Source organism: Symphodus melops (genome assembly GCF_947650265.1).
Source record: "Symphodus melops genome assembly, chromosome: 9".
Classification (NCBI taxonomy): domain Eukaryota; kingdom Metazoa; phylum Chordata; class Actinopteri; order Labriformes; family Labridae; genus Symphodus; species Symphodus melops.
This window is the reverse complement of record NC_136699.1, coordinates 13818026-13836165: the sequence shown is the minus strand read 5'-3', so window position 1 is coordinate 13836165 and position 18140 is coordinate 13818026. Positions and strand designations below refer to the sequence as shown.

The 18140-nt window shown below is 37.7% G+C and overlaps 1 long non-coding RNA gene across 2 annotated transcripts in view; it reads left to right on the top strand.

The window, feature by feature from the left end:
• LOC306829307 overlaps positions 1 to 16131 on the top strand; it is a 154561-nt gene extending 138430 nt beyond the window's left edge. For both annotated transcript variants that reach the window (XR_013779850.1, XR_013779851.1), the window contains exons 4-5: positions 13251 to 13371; positions 14774 to 16131. This is a non-coding gene — a long non-coding RNA (uncharacterized lncRNA). The remainder of the gene's footprint in view (positions 1 to 13250; positions 13372 to 14773) is intronic.
• Positions 16132 to 18140: the final 2009 nt, after the last annotated feature.

Below are 18140 nucleotides of genomic sequence, written 5' to 3'. Positions count from 1 at the left end.
AACGTTAAACAAGCTAGCTCACATTTTTCAGTCATTATGCTAAGCTATGCTAACGTAGCTTAGAATAAAAAGGTATATACTTTTTTTTTTTACCAATGAAATAAATGTGCAACTATACTCCGTAGTTTCTTAAAGAAGGAGAAGGATCTCTTGATTGATAATGTATATCTGTAATTCATGCAAAGGTCCACCTTGTGCTATAGCAAAATATTCTGAAATGCTATGAAGTGATCAGAATACAGATGCATTATATCATCAATAAGTGCTGAACTTATTATAATTATAATAACATCCAATAACAGAGTGTGCTCTCAGAGTCATTTAAGTGTGGTAAAGTGATGATGCATCAACATTAATCTTTCTTTTCTATTGCATTCTGTGGAAATGCATCTCTTGGGAAGATGAGGAAACCTCTTGACATGCTGTTTCCTCTTCATTACCCAACCAGCTGTTGTTCCTAATTAGCCTAAAGGCAGTCTCTCTTTTTCTTATATCCATGGGTCTCATTCAACTGGTGACATATTGTAGGCCCAGACAGAAAGTGAGGACCAGCCACCAAGAAAAAAAGAGTTTGTTGTCATCGACAGATTGCCCAAATAGTTGAGTTTAATAGAAGTCCTTGAGAAACTGACTTCAAGGAACCAGCAGTGTCGATATATTGATATTTGTTTATGTAAAGTAGACATTTGGGATTAGTATTGTGAAACAGTTCTATTTATTTAAAAAAAAAGCAAAAAAGGTATAAGAAATTAAACACATTTACATGTAGATAACACTGCATTACACAAAGATGTGATCTTGTAGGTAGTGAAAACATGCATACAAATATGCAAACAACTTGTAAATGCAGCACATTTCTGTTTTTGGTTGTGTTTTCTCAATGATATTGGACTTTCTGTTTTCCAGTTTTTTTTTCCTTTTGGTCATATTTGTTTTGTGGATTTCCCCATTGCTATGTTTTGTGTAATTTCATTTGTTTACCAAAGTAGCAATACATTCAGCTTTCAGTGCAGAATATATAGTTTGACTGTAAGGCAAAACTCTATGCTCCTTTGTTAGAAACTAGACTTCTTGCAGAGTAATCACTTACAGCAGGACAGAAAAAGTTAATGATGTGTTGACTTTTATAAAGTGTGTAACGGCCCACTAAGACTGTGTAAGAGCACAGTCCCTTAAAGCCAAAATAATTTAGAGGTTTTCATGCATCAGTGACATCACTTTATATAGTCGAAGCATGAATAAAGCTCCAAAATCAAATGCTGCATCAGCCTGTTCCTCATTGTCTTTATAAAGGCAAACGCTCCCTCATCACAGTGCACGAAAACAAGAACAATGTACAAAGGCAACATCCTCGTCTGTACAATTTAGCTCGCAAAGTCTGTGTTGGGAATATCAACACCTGAGCAATTTATCTGTACGTATTCACACGAGTCTTTGCAAATAATCAGCATCAGTCCCTGACAGGGTGCTGCAGGTGTAGATTAGCTCCCACTCAGATTACAGCCTCATGAATCCTCATAGATGGAATATGTACCCTGACGCCTAGTGAGTGAAAATGCTTGTGGTGTGCCAGAGGAGAATTACTCCCCTGATGTATCACATTAATATGTGATAAACAACCTTGCATTGCCAGATTACAATAAATAATTCACTGCCCTTCAGAGGATGTAATATGTGCCTGCACAGATTATTTACAGCTTTGAAATTATTCTTTTAATCTCTTACAGCAAGCTGCCAAGGTGAACCCGAAGTAAATAATGCATGGCAAAAGTTTATTCCTGCTATATATTCCTTTGTGTGTGACTTTATTTTCTATCATTTCTCAGAGAATGGCTGAACAACTCGAGGATTGTTGGAGTGTGTACTGGTTGTCTTGTGTTGCTTTGTTCAACTCCAGTTTGGCATAATTTCCAGTGTTATTTACTGTTTCTCTCAGTTTCTCAAGGTTCATGCTTTGTCCAAAGCAAGCTGTCGTGTAGGAAGCTGAGCACAAATACCCTCTTGAAAAAAAAAGAAACAAATGCTTTACCAGAAAGATATTGTGGGGCATATAAGATTTGTTTTGAATTTTAAAGAAGATATAAAAAGTTTCATGTAGGGCATGCACAGACCATCAGTAGTTCAACTGGAAGTACAGTAGATACTTCTTAGACCAGCCTTAATGATGATGTTGTATTGATAGCATCAAACTATCAACCTCTGATTTGCTTTTTTTGATTATAGAAGGTTTAAATCAGCTTGTTTAATCCTTAGAGAATATCAGACAAGTTTAAGTGCAACGTATATAAACATCGTAGGGTCTGACGGATTTGGGTTTTTGCCGATACAGATGTTGGGAAAGAAATAAAAAAGAAGCCAATACCGATATACCAGCTGATATCTTTCTTAGATCTATGTTCAGTCTGTAGAGATAAATGTAGATATATAAACATACAGTAGATATGCACATTTATTGCCTCGATCCTGCAAATGCAGTTATCAAACACTTGTGGAAAATATATAGATAATGAAAATAAGATGGTCACTCAACCAGAAAATGTGACTGCGCATGTACATACATCACTGCTCGACACCGTGGAGAGTGTTATTGCTCGTTGTAATCCATACAACACACTCTGTTGATAAAGAAAAACTGCTAGTTCAACTCACTGACTCAAATGAGATGTTATTTGACTGGAAAATAATTCGAGCAAAATATGCGCTTATACTACCTTTGGACGTGCTAATATCAGCCGATATTATCGGCTGGCTGATTAATCAGTCAGGCTCTAAAACTGACATCAAATACATCTCAGAGAAAAGGAGTATGTGGAAGAAAAGATGCTCTCCTTTGAGTAAATGGAAATATTATGCCTTAATGGACAAGCAGCACGTTTGAGCTGATCTTTTTCCACCTCAGGAGTCTGGTACATGTTCTGTAAAAAAAAAAGCAAGAAAAGCCTTGTTTCCCTGTATAAGTGTCGTCTTCGCTGTCAGTTCTCTTTTTATTATTTCCTTTAATGACATTTTAATATCATGCATCCATGAAAAGCACAAAAGTCTTCATGATAATTCAAATACAATGTAAGCTTCATGATTATTATGTCCACTGTCTTTAATTAGCGCTATACTAAGATTTTCAGGTTTAATTTTTATTTTTAACAACATTCGGATCATTCAAAATATATTTAATGTCAAACAGAAATGTAAAACAACAAGAAGTTGCAAGTAAAACATTTAGCCATTGTAAATCTTTGGTCGCTTATTATGTGGCTCAAAGTGGTTTCCTGTTAGCTTTGCGAAAGCTTTCAATAATGTTAAAGTAATGCTGTGTTCTTGGTTTATTGGTTGTCATTGTGACATCTGACCACAGACGATTAGGTATTTATCAATCAACCAATCTGATCTTCTGGTGATTAAATATGAAGTTGATCAAACCAAAAACATCATTTAGTTGCGAAGTATGTCTACAATATGAGGTTTAGAAACTAGAGATTATACAGCGCAGTATGAACTATACTTACAACACAAATGTAGATGCATGAACGAAGAAGTCAGTCTGTCTCTTCATTCGATCATGTTTCTAACCCCAGCTGTTGTCCCTGATGATGAATATCGGGTCCGAGGAAGAACACATTTGTAGTCTCCACCTGCAGCACTGAAGACAATAATCACATTTTGTATTTTTTTTTTTTTTTTTCCAAAAGCACACTGTGGCGGATAGATGCTTTAATCTAACCTTGATGGTGAACTTACTTCGCCACAGGCGACATGCAAATAATATGCCTCCCAATTATTACTGAAAAAAACAATTCTGGGTGAGTCACTTTTGCAAATATGGGAGTATTCAGATATCAACACAGTTGACAAAGAATGATCCTTTTTTATACGCTGAGAAGCAAAAGGCTAAAAATGTTCAGAAGGGGAGTAAAAAATAAAATGCTTCTTCATGTCAATCAGACTGCAGTACTTAACGTAACAAAATCCAAGACAAGTGTTAGAAACAGTCTTTGTGTTTGTTTGTTTTTTTTTGTACATTTACGTTTGCTTATCATAAAATGAACAACATTACATTACCCGACAGGTGGATGAAATCAAACTCAAATTTTACAGCCACCAAACCCTGAGGCTACTAAGGCTACTTATATCACCCACCCCATGAATCTGTAAAGCAAAGCACCTTTACTGTTGCCTCATTTTTTTGAATGTACAACAACCTTGGCTGTTCAGTGCCTTAAGCTACTGTGTTTTAACTTCAGGAAACACAGCTGCCATGTTTCAAATCTTTCAGATGGGAAGATTAGTGTTTTAACGCCCGAGGATTACAGTCAGTGCTCCATCAGCAGTTCTCTGTCTGTCTGCAGCCATTCGTCCTCAAATAACTACTGTTCCTCTCCTACACAAAAATCTACACAACCAGAGGTACTGAGTGATGCAAAGGTAAAGAGAGTGTAACTTTACTGTTGAAGGGAAACCATTACATTGATAGCTTACAACCAATATGATTGATCATAATCATTAGCTTGTTTGGGTTTATGAAGGAATGACGTATGACCAAAAAATAGTTTGTTTGTTTTTTTTTTAATTTAAACTTAGTGAATTGTCTAAGATGTTAATGTGCTTTTTGTTTAACTGAGCTATAAGTGCTGCCATTCATTTGTATGGAGGGAGGGATATGTTAAGATTCATTAATTTTATGGAAACGTTCCAAGGACATTTGCAAAATGAATTTTGCACCTCTCAACCACTCCTTTAATTTTCATTTTATATCTGATGGAGAGCTGAAATAAAGCTAAATACAAATACATTATATGTAATTTAGTCACCATGGTGCACTGTGTTGCCATGGTGGCCTCTGTGTACACAAAACACAGACCCAAACAGAGTGGAGTATCCTTTGAAATTCTACAGTGCACTTCTTGTGTGTAATTTGAGGTCAGCGGGGTTGACGGAAATATTTGGTAATGTATGCAATGATTAGCCTGACCAGCCATCTAATTAGCGTCACTAGTTCAGCTTAATATGTTGTTTATGGCGAGACATTAGAGAGGTCGAATGACTTCTCAAAAGTTGTTTTCATTAAGATCATTTTCAAAATGGATTTCTGCAGGAATAAACACTGTTGATCATTTCCTCCAATGCTTAAAATGTCTGATGGTAACATTCTGGAGATGAACATTTTGAGAGAGTCAAAGGTGGCAGCAGTAAAATGTTGTCTCAAAAGGTAAAACTGTCTTACTTCAGGTCAGCGTGTGTGTCACATTAGCAAAATGTTCTAGTGCTGAATAGTTGAGATAGTAACAATTAGACGTACAGCTCTTTGATACTTATTCATCAACTGCTGACATGAACACATCAATTCCCTTCCCTGATTTTAATTAGTCATCTCTCATCGCTTGAGCCGCTAATATTACAGTATACATCTCTTTTATTAATTCACATAGGTTCCTCTGATGTCAGCATATAAGATCTTGACAGGGGATTCTTGTTTCAGCTGGGAGTTGGTGAGTTATTAAAGAGAGATCACTCATATTGTCAAGTGGTAGGAAGTGTTCATTCAGCATTTGATATGTAATGGGAGGTGATTTATTTGATTCCAAAGGAAGTAATTCATTGCAATGATAAAACACATATTATGTATGTTGTGCTATTGTAGTGTGTTGAGTTTTTTTTATAGACACGTTTTTTTTGGGGGGGAGCTACAGAGTGAATTATCTTTGTGTGATGTATTCTTTGGCTCAGAGATAACTAAAGGAATAATGTACGCACTTTCAGAGTGTAGTCACGGCCAGATACAGCCAGACGAGGCCGCGCCACTTCTCAAGACAATTTGCTCGCCTTAAAAAGAGGAGAATGGTCACATCTCCAAGGGCTTGACTCCTCGCCGTAACCCCCAAAAATGATGACACAGTAATCTATCGAAAATCCAAGAGCTCAGCATTTTTCTCAGTGTAACTTGAATTTGATGGTAGCCTTTGTCGGCGTGACAATACAGCAGGGAGGGAAGCATCCTTTAAGATGAGGAGATGAGGAAAAAGGGGAAGGAATAGCCTCTCTATGATGTAAAAGCAAACCTTTGCATCCAAAATATCTTTGTTGATAAAACCTTAGCTTTACTCCGGGTGTTTGAAAAGGTTGATAATACTTTCTTGAAAGCCCAATAAAATTAATTTACACTTACTCTTAATATTATTACCGTAGGCTGATAATTATTTTTCCAGCTACTCATGCTCTCATTACACACTACAGCCTTTATGAAGGTGAAGAGGGCCGCTCGCTGACATGTGATTAGTGGAGCTTAATCTCACCCTAAATCTGTATCTGGTCAGGGTGAAATGACTGCTTACAAAAAGAGTAATTTTCTCTTTTTTTTTGTAATCACTCTTTCAGAATCATTAACAAACATGATTGTGGTGAAAACATCTATTCAAGAGAAGGCGCAGTCATTTAGTGTGCAGACTTTTACAAGATTGATTTTCTTTGTGTGCTTTTTTTTTTTTTTACTTTCAAGGTCATTCACCCGCTGTGCCATTGCGAGTGATTTTAATCACAGCATTTCATTGACAGAGTTATACAACAGATGGATCAATGAAGTGTTCACACGACAGTGCAAAAGTTTCTTCTCTCCTTCATCATGACTGCTAGGATAAGACGGGCTGACGGCAACATACAATCTTCAAGTACAAATACAGCTAAGCCGCTAAGCTCATGATTGGTGTGGGAACACAGTATGTACGCAAATGACTGAGGAGGCGGAAAGGGCCCCGCTGATTTCTCAATTATACTTCTTCCTCAGGCTTGGGAGAGACAAAAAAGCAAAACTGCATCATTGACACTCTCACCCTGAGGCATTGTTGTCCAACAATAAGGCCTAATAGAGCTTGTTCCGTGTGCTGAAGGCTCATGCTGCCGACGGACGGCACAGAGCAAGGTTACACATTGTAACAAGGCGACGACTGCACACACTCTATCTTTGGCTTTCAAGACAACTTTCATCTTGTTTGTGTGGTGCATGGAGATGGAATGATCTGAAGCATTCTTCCCCCATGAAAGAAACATGTACAAATATGTGTCATACAGTGTTTGCATTGCACTGGGTAAATCTGCTGGCAGATGCGGATAAGAAGAAAGAAACCCCAACAAATGCAAGTACCACAAACAAAAATCTCAGGTTGCATGACAAACACAACCAATTTAAAAACCCTTTTCATTTATTGGGACCTTTTTTTTCATCAGGACCCTCCCCAATAAACCATACGTGCTGGGAACAAGCATGTGAAATCCTACTAATGTTTTAAACATGTAGGCCCACTGCAATAAACATCAGCATTTGCATTCACACTGCAGTGATAAGTAGGTTACCCTAGAATAGGAATACATCCTCTGCGGTGCACCATTGTTGTTAAATACTTAATGGTGCTGCCAGTATCTTCAAGGCGCACCTGTCCTGTTGTTTTGTTAGTCTGATTAGAGTGTGAAAGAGCTGTAGGGAAAAGGAATCAATAGGGAGCTGTGTGTTAAGTCAACTCTGCGTGAACATACTTTAGAAATGGCATATTTGTTTCTGAAGAGAAATGGCCCCACAAGTATTTTGCCACCATTATCTCATCAGGTACTAATCTATGTTAGCGTTGTGGCTAAGAAAAGGCTATCTGCTGTGTGATTACAGCTCTGATAGTTATAGATCCAACACAATAATAACTTAATCTCAGTGCCTTACCTGCATGAAAATAAGGATGTGTATTCACTTTGTGCTTGTTTAGCTACTTGTGCAGCAATCACATGCTGTGGAGTTGCTCATATGCAGTTTTTTGCACATTGTTATTAGTAAATTATACCATACACAGCACTAGGAGATGCATTTGAATGCACAGAGTTGGCTACCGGCCACACTTTAGAGTCTCGTTCAAGTTTAATTACACACATGTGCCTCTGATATCCGGTGATGGAGAGCACTGTTGCTATGAATAAACCAATTAACAGGGTAGTCATTTCTACCTGAGGTGCCCCCTCCGTGGGTACAGCGCTTCAGCAGGAAAGTATGAGAGCTAGACTCTTTGTTCAAGAGCATAACCCGTGTATTATTAAATTCATAATCCCAAACGTACAAGTAAGAATTGCTGCTACAATGTTTTTGTTGACATTCAACTGTGCTCATATCATGCTGCACGAATCAGATTTTACAAAGACAACAAAAACAAAGTGGGAGGAATAAGACTGCTCACAGCAATGTTAGCAGTTTATCATGTAGAGGTGAACATCTGAACTATGTCTCTATAACCCAAGAACTCTGAGCTAAGACCACTGCTGGCTTCTACATTATTTGTGTCCAGAGCGGACTTTCCATGTAAATATGTAAAGTCGTGTTAGAGCAGCAGCAACATAGATATCTGAGGCATACGCTGTAGTCCAACTGGAATCTTCTTTACATGTTGTCTCAGATGAATCCCAAATTCCTTCTTTCAGTTGAGCTCTACCTGTTAAAGGGTTTAAAGACGTTTTTGCAGCTATTCAACAGATCACATTATCATTCAAGTGAATGGAGTAGCAGAATGCACATAGCAACAGCTGCTGGAAAGTACCTGTCATTCTCTCTGTATGAAGGGTGTGGGAGTTCTCTCCCTCCCTGCCGATCTCTTGTCTATTTTCAGTGATACTGCATCCAAGCCAGCAATCACATAATTAAGGCCCTTCATCTTATTTATTCATCCTCAAAGGTTTCTGACAACCTACAACTGTTTTCCACCCCCACTACTAAACCTTGTACAAACATGAATACCCTTGGCAGTACCTTAATAATTTGATGCATTTTGTTTTTGGCTTGATTCATGTTTGAGTGTTCAGACGATATACTGACACTGCTAATAAGGTGATGAATAACGCTTTTCTTTTGTCTTGAGAAATGCACAATGAGGTTGTGATAAATCAACCTATCAATGGTCAGCCTGGTCTGTTGCCTAAAGCCTCAAAATATGATGACGAAGACACCATTCCAATTTAGAGCCCAATGTTCTGGGGGATATATAGCCTGTATGGGTACAGCCACCAATTTGTATTGGCTTCTAGTGCAGCCGGTGGTCAGGGTTACAGTAAAATACTTTGGGCCAAGACGTCCTTTTCCAAGCATTGCCATTGTATACAGTCCTATCGTAAACTTGTAAAGCGAGAATAAGTTTAAATTAATCTGCAGTCAACACAGAATACAATACAACAACACATGTTATTAATATTATATCACAATACACACGTGCTAAAACCTAAGACTCCACACATACACTACATTTAAAATAATGTTTACAGATCCAGTCCACAGAAACAACATCTAAGAGCAGATTGATTGTCACAACTGCACGCAAATCAGAGTTTATAAAGATTAATTCCAGATACATCTTCATCAGATGACCCACCTAAATGAGACTGGATTACATACAAAACAGCAGATTGCAATTAGCTACGCTAGCTCTTCAAACGGCATATGCCCACTGAATAGCCAGTGGACTATACAACTTGGACATGCACAGAAACCAGAACACTGACAATCAAACTGTGATCGTTCAATATTCTAAAAGGGTATGTTGTGTTACATTCACTTACTTTGCATGTTTGACTTTTGTATTTCCCAATATACTATACCCAATAGTGTGGTTCATTAGTGCAAATGTACTTGTGTAAGTAACATTCTTACATCACAACCACACAGATTTTAAAAGAATAACATATGCAGCTGTGCTACTTTTTTTGATTTCATAAATTTAAGAAAGTCAGCCTCTGCAAGTTGCTTTCTACCATGTCTCCTAAATTTACGTCCAATGATTGTTTGAACCTTCCATTAACTCCCACCTGCATCCCAAGCAACCCGTTTGGGACATGTATACCTACTTTACGTAAAATTTATGTTTTTGTTTACTTCAAATCAAAAAACTAATGGACAGATTTGACACTATAGAGGTACCTACAGTGACACATTGTAATGAGTTGCCATATCTGAAGACTTGGGAATGAGAATGTGCTGGAAGTATATGCACAACAAGACACCCATTCTCAGCTTGAATATTCGGTAGGCTTCACTGAAAGCCTCACACGTAACTTGCAAGAAACTGTTTCACAACAAGACTATGACCTAATCATTAATGTATGATTCAGGCATCCCAACAGGGTAATACACTATCATTGTGCTTATGATTAAAGGTTTATAAGCCTGTGTGTGGCCACCCTAAAAGCACCCATGGATAATTTAAGCAGCATCAAGGAGCAATGTAAAGCCAGGAAGACCAACTTCACTCCACAGAGTTGTATGGTGTCCATCTGATCACGTGAAATATTGAAGGAAGCCTATAATAGACTTCTTGCGAGTTTCGAGCAAGCGCCAACTGAAATCAGAGCATCTTTTATCTCTGAGTGCTGTGAAAACCAAGAAGGAGACAGTATGTGAAAATGTCTCGCTTCATTTTTGGGTCAATTTGAGGTAGAAATGGGGACATTTTATTAAAGGCAAAGTAGAGTCAAAAGTGAATAGAAATGTGTAGGCTAAATGCTTTTCAAAAGTTTCCTCCTTAAAGCTTCACTCTTCTTTCTTTCTATAGATGGTCTCTGGTCGTGATGTAAATGTCTGCGTCCATCTTCATTATCCATGTGTGAGTGGGTGTGTGGGAGCAAAGTGTGTGTGCAATATTGGTACGTTATCTGATACTGAAATTCCTATAGGCTATCCTCCTGGAGATACCTGTTTCCAAGGTGTAAAAGTCAAGGTTTGTTCTGCTGCAGTGCCATAATAAGTGTGCTGAAGGTGTGGGTCGAGCTGCAAACTCGGTACAGCTGCAATTCAGTGCAACACTTCAATCATCTGCACAGCCAACAGGGGGGAAGGCCTCATTTAAATCATCTAATGTAAACAAATTAAAACCCAAAGAGAAAGTTTGATATAATTAATCTGAGTAGATCACAAGAAAAGGCTGCACACATCGCCCTAATGACTGCTGGGTAAATGACTAAATAAATATGCAACGTTTAAGATGGAGAGTGGGTTCACTTCCAGTTTTCTAGTGTAGTGCGCCACAGTTCTGGTGGCTAGGCATGCTGCCAGCACCAACTCATGAGGGTGTTGTGTCGTTAACAAACAAGCCTCACACAGCTCCATTCTTTGCCTCCTACAATTTAAGACACAAGACGGGAGTGTGTGCCAATGACAGTGCAGGGAGTGATGCCAGAGACTGCACAATGTGGGGGAAGTGCTAATGATCAACAGTCCCTCCTAAAACACACAGCTGGAGCTGGAAGACAGGAGGGAGTAGTAAAAAAAAAAAAAAAAAAAAAAAAGTCTTATACTAACCTATGAGTTTGATATCACTCTGCTGTAAAAAATGTATCTATTCGTTATTTATAACTAAAATTCTTCGATTTTTTTCAGGTAACTATATTAAACACACATTTTCTAATAAGGTTCAGGTTCTTACCACTAAGCTGGTTTAACTACATTGGTCAATAAAGTTATGGGACTTTGTTTCTGTGAATGACTGAATTCAGAGTTTGCGTGAACAAAACAGCCAATTAGGTCACAGAATTGATCATTTGGCCAAGCTGTTACAGTCTTTGTCCAAAATATGAAAACAATGTGGCTTTCTGTGTGGTTAACAGCTCTAACTGGCTGACCAAAAAGTTGGTACTGTTTTCTTGGACTAAAATTCTCGGCTCCTTCAAGTGTTTGCTGTGGATATTCTGGGCCTGCCAGAAACCGTGTTTTTAGCTTGTTCGGTGTTTTTTTAGCATTTATTTGTTTTTTCGACCAATAGTAGTCAGGGCTGTTGTTGGATCTTACCCTGAGGGAATATAGCATTATAGTGGCTATGTCTATAATTGATGAAATCTATGGTAATATTGTATATTTGTAATACCTATTACCGCAGGTTTACAAATAATTACTGGTAGTCAAGTGGCTAGGCACCTTTTTACGTTCAGGGGCACAGCACACGTGAAAAAATGAGCTGGGGTAGCATTATTATGCTAATTCACAAATATTTTTTATACATATAGTGCAGCTTTAAATGATTTGTTACTGTAGTGTATTGTATTTTTAAACTGCTGCTTTTCTTGCCCTTACAGTAAAGATCACCACGCGATATACTACTCAGCCAATCAAATGCATTACTTAGACCAAACAATGCAAGGGAACAGAAACCCCTTCAGGAGTCATCAAGTAAGTCAGGGAAAAGTAGACATGGTGTGCTCTGAAATTAGAAACTAAGACATCAAAGAAATAAATGTTCACTATGGACGGACTCTCACATGTTCAGTTTCCTCAAGGGCAGTTTTAAACAGTTTGACTTGTATGTTTCAATACCCTTACGATCGGTTAAAGACATCACTTTATTAGACAAAGCAGTCTTACAAACTCAATTGTGATTTGAGGACACAGGAAATAAATAAACTACGAGCCCAATTGGATGCATCCACCAGAACCCCAGTGCATTCACTTGACTAAACAATGTTCCTTTAATGTTGCTGTGGTTTGGGTCAACGCAAAAATCCTTTTGCTGACGCAGGAATTACCCAACATGAATTTAGCTCGGATTTTAATCGTAATCTTAACAGGACAAATTGAAGCTATTTCCTCTCACTAAAAAAGAAACGTGTGAGAGTGAGACAAAAGAGGAAAACAGAGAGAGAAGCAGATGTCGAAACTCTTAAATGTTTAATATGTGTGGAGAGTGTATGTTCTAAAATAGGTTTTGAAAATAACAGGTAACAGCAGATGGCAGCAGTTATGGTACATTTTCAGTCACCATGAGGGTATTTGTTCAAGAACATTCACTTTGTACTAAAAAAGGAACAATTAAACTTCTCAGATAGAGATCTTTTTATATTAAGGCCTGCCTCCTTATTTTATAGTAAACATTTTGTTACAGTACATTTTTCTTTCTACAAGGTCTACTATAAAGTACACAATGAAAAAAAAAATGACAGAAACAAAACACTATTGCAGCAGCACAGCAAAACAGGTTACAGAACCTCTCACTTAATTACCACTATCTCACTTACCTTACTATATATTGGACCCAGTCGTATATAGATCTATGGAAGCTACCCCACATTTGAGTATATTTTGAGTCTTGCAGCGAGGTTAACATCAGTTCATATGAAGCTGTTGCAGTCATGATTTCAATCTCGTCCTTACCACTGAGCGTGCTTGAGTGTCTCTCAGTTCTTCAATATAATCCTGATCGCATTAAGAAAGTCTGCAATGACTGACTCAAAATGTCCCTTTGTGATTCCAGATGGTCGAATGGATTTGTCTCCAAAAAGAAATAGACATGCTATGATGGGCACCAAAAACACCAACTCGAGTGCCTTTGGACCAGAATGGAGACACCCAATCCCAATTGAGGTGTGAAAAAGGTACCCTTGGAGTCTTTACATTTCTAGCTTTCAATAAGACCAAGCTGCTTAAGTCTGTCTATAGTCCAGTAACATCTATGGATTTTAAAATCTTTAAATTTACAAGCCAACCCGAATAATTATTGTTTCAGGGTATACCATGTATGTCCTCTGGCTGATTTTTTTAAAGAAGCCTTTGACAGCATTAGATAATACTCACACAAAACGTTCAATATTTTTGTTCTTTGTATGCATACCAAAGAATACAATTTGTTCAACTTTATTTGACTTATGTGTTCTATATCTTTCAATCTTATTTCATGTTTTGGTGCTTTTACCATAAACTGAAGTCTTAGAGAAAATCTAACCTCTGAAGCAGACTGAGCTCCGGACTTTAATTTACTTTATTGAGGTTCATCACATATCAATTGTTTTCACTCATCTCCACCTGTCTGGAAAAAACCCCAAAAAGCTGCTGTGTTAAGCAATTACCAAGAAGTGTTTTCCAATACAAAAACAAAGTGAATTGCCATTGTTATGAACAGGGCACAATTTTCCAAAACAGTTGATGCATAAACAGAGTCCACGTATGGTCTTTAGAAACTAACTCTCTTTATGTAGCTGGAGTCAGTCATTTTAGACTTTAAAAGAAACCATATTAAGATGAATGCACTCTAAACAACAGCCGTTCACATGCTATGCTGCCTTGATTGCAGGAATATTATTGTTGTGCACTGAAGGTAGTTCTTGTTGCTGAGCTGAAGTTAATTAGAAACAAGTCTTCTGTAAACATTTTTCATTCTAACTTTGTCAAACAACTTTCACAGTGGGAAAGTTCCAAGTTGACTTCACCTCTCTGAAGAATCCGTCAGTCACAAAAGGACCACAACACACATTGTTGTGGAATTCTTTTCTTCACACTATCCAACCAACTATGTGTTTGGGGAATTTGTTACCTTGCTAGAGTTCTTGAGTTATAAAGATCACTAAAGCAACTTCGTAAATGAAAGCTGTGTTATTAAAAGTCACTCAACATTTTACTCCAAGATGCCTCGTAACATTTTGTTTTAAAAGTCAATGACACAATCAATAAGGAGAACATTTTTAAACTGGATATTAGAAAAGATCAAATGTGTTCCAGTCATTATTATTAAACCAACTGTTTGTGTGTCCCTAAGGATATATTTTGAATCACACTGAATGTCTTGTGTCCAAACTATGACTAGAAGCAGTTTTTCTTAAAGCTTCTGTAAGGTGGCTTATTGGCTCTGGCCTCAATGATTACTGAGGTTCATATAACTGCTGAAGTCAGGCTTCTTCCGGAGCATCAAGTGTAATTAGTTGCTTGGACTTGGGGTGACAAATGAACTTATGTTTAAGAGTAACCATGTTATAGTGACCCACTCCTTGATCCCTGGTCCAGGTCATTACCTCAGGGAGTCTGTCTGTAAGACACAGGAGGTGAGAGAGTCCACTGATTGCCCTCAGGAGGATCACAGCGGCCTGCCTGCAGGACTGGACATCTCGTCAAGGCTCAGTGGCTCAGTGAAAATGAATGGCCCCCACACACACACTTCGGGATTGGACCCTAGCTACCTAACAAGCCAATCACAAAAGCCAATTAGGACCCAGGTTCTGCTTCGAGGATACAGACAGTCCAAAGCTTGGGAAGTGATTTTAGTATTGGCCCTGGTCTATAACCAGGATGAGAACATCAGTGTTTTCAAACTTGGTCTCTGGATCAATTTCACTGTTGGACCAAATCAGAGTTCCCTTCGTCCAGTGTGCATGAACTGAATGTAACATTACCTGATTTAACTTAGTGTTTTGACAACTTTTCCAAGGCTCGACATGATCTTCTCAGTGGGCATACTTGGTTTGTCAATTTTTTTCAGTCAAATATCGAGTTGATCAAGTATTCAGTCTTTTTTCCAGCTGGATCAATATCTCTTTTGCTTAGTGCAGATTTCAATTGTGAATTAAGACATATTGTACCTCTACCTGATTGTCCTGAGGATTCAACTTTTCCTATAACTTCTGTGTGAAAGTCTTAGACGTAGAATACTTGTGATATCTCTGTAGGATCTCTTCACCTTGAATTTTCTTATAGCTTGAACATCAGAGGAAGGGTTACAGTAAGGACACATAGAAGAAGCGTGTTTAGGGGAGAGGAGTTTTAGAATGCTGTTTAATTTTTTTTTTTAAAAAACAAATAAAAGTTGAGCGAGACAGTGTTGAAGTGCACTCACCAATCAAAGTTCCATATCTCAGAATTGACCGAATAATGAAAAAGTTAATTCAGTTATTTGGAGCCTTTTTACAGATATTTTCCCAAAGTTGCCCTTAAAAGTCAAATAAGAGGCAGAAAATGCTTCAAAGTGTATTTAGTTCTCCTCCTGCTCAATAGTGTGGCCTTTCACGGCTGTGAACCCATTAAGTCTTTAATAATGGCACAATTACTCAACTCTTTTCCTGCGAGTCGACTGCAAAAAAACTAAATGATCCTCAAAATGAAGGGTTTAGCGTTTCAATATCTGTGTGAAGAAAGGGTGAAAGCAAACAACCATTGCAAAGTGCTTGTGAACATTCTTCAACAAAAATCAGGGCAATGTTAAACACTCTATGAAGATGCTGGCAATATTTTGCAGCTGAATAATTTAATAGGCTGATTAAATGTCTGTGGAGATCCAACACAGAATCATTTTCAGGTGTATACTCATGATACACAGTAAGTCAAAGGTAACATCCCCAAGGCCTCTGATCTCTAATCAAACTGTACAGCGGTTAAGAGTCTGCTTTTCTCATAAAGGGCCTGCCCTCATAGCTTTACGTAGAAATCATTTAGTTGAAAGTGAGGTCAACTGGTCTGAAACATCTATTGGTGTTTTCTTTTGTTTTGTTTTGTTTTATTACAAGGACGTTGTTGCACACAGATCACACATAATATAGAGTCAGGGACATAGATAGAAAAAAATAGTGAGTCCAAAAAATGAGTATTAACTTAAGCTGGGCTCATGCACACACACACACACACACACACACACACACACACATTACATCACAGCAGTGTGAATCTTACCTTTACACGATCAGTATATTTAAAACTCAAGGTCAGATGTGATTTGTTTGTAAATGAAGCCTTTGCAAATTGTTTATAGAGTCCTAAGTATTTTATTATTGCATTGTAAGTGAAGAAAGGGGACGATCAATGTAACATTTTCAAATAAAGTGCATGTGTGTTTTTAGGAGGGACAACAGAAGAAGCCTACTGTACAAACAAATATTTTATATGTAGACTAGAGTTCATGAAAAAAACTGATATGGAGGTCTGAATATTGGCAAAAGTAAAATACAAATTTGAATAAGAACAGAACGTGACAGTTAGGGGAAGAAATATGAAATGAGTTTTTACTGGCACAGATATATTGCTCTTCTGCTCATCTCACTACATGGGCTTAAAATAATCCAGTTTATACAAAAAACAAAACATTTAGTCCCGCTAGAGGATTAAATCAAAGAACAGTTATAATATTTTGGATGTTGTTTTCTTGGTCTTTTAAGACAACCAAACTAAATAATGAGCACCAAACTGTTGACATTATTTCTAGAAAAAGTAAAAGGTCTATGTGAGTCTCCCGAGACTGAAGTCACTGGTTACAGTTTGCAGAACAAGCTACGAGAACAAGAAGTGATGGCAAAGTAAACCAGTTTAAATGACATTAAAACTGGGTCATTTACCAGTTTGTGTTACACGTTTATGGATCCAGGGCTTCATAAACCATGCCCTCAAATATTTAACAGGGAGATCAGTTACTGATCCATATTGGTTAATCTTAACACCCCTAGTACATTTAAGTGTGATACCCAGTTTCTCCTGGCATATGCTTTAAAATCTGTTTAAACTGGCTAAATGTCGAAACATACATTTTATTAAGACTGAAGTATTGACCCCATTAAACTGGAGTGAGTAGTTCAATATCTTCAAAGATAGAAACATTCTCAGGGCCACAGCTTTCTTCCCTCCTCCCCTTTTGCAGTCAATCCTTCCTTCCTGTTTTTTTTTTGTTTGTTTGTTTGTTTGTTTTTTACTAGTTTTTGATCTTTCTTTCTTGGTCAATCCTCACCTCTCCTCTAAGCAAACAGCTTCCCCCCCTACTATCACTTATCACCTGTTATTATCAGCATGTATTTGCTACCTGCTTTCCACACTGCTTCTTATGTCCAATTGTTTGATATAAAGTGTTTGATTAAGTTGCGTGTTGCTAGAATGCATGACAGCATGTTTTCTAAGTGTTTAAGCCAGCCTTTTTTTTTCTCTCTAAAAACAAGCAAATTCCTCCGACACCCGTTGTGATGACCTGTAGCTCCGACACCAAGGTCCTGCTAATTTTCTGAGTTGTTTGCGCTCCTCCTGCCCTCCATGGTGCTGACTGCAAATATGAACATGGAAAATGGTAATTGCCTCCAAACAAGTCCTCCACACCAGTGTATGCACTCTGCTCTACTCACCTGTAAAACTGTTACAAAAACTGTGAGATGTTTGACACGGTGAGGTGTGAGAAACAAGACAAGTTATTAAAAGTAAAATGCACTGGGAAACTACTTCACTACCACTACGTTGGATGGATAGATGGATGGATGGATGGATAAGATATGCGCAAAAGCAGTGATGACAGTAGTAAATGTGCAATAATGATATGGAGAGTTAATTATCGCTTGAGGTCATCAGATAGGAGTTTTTTTTTTTTTTTTAAATAAGTTACACAACAGTGTTCTGAAAATGATCTAAC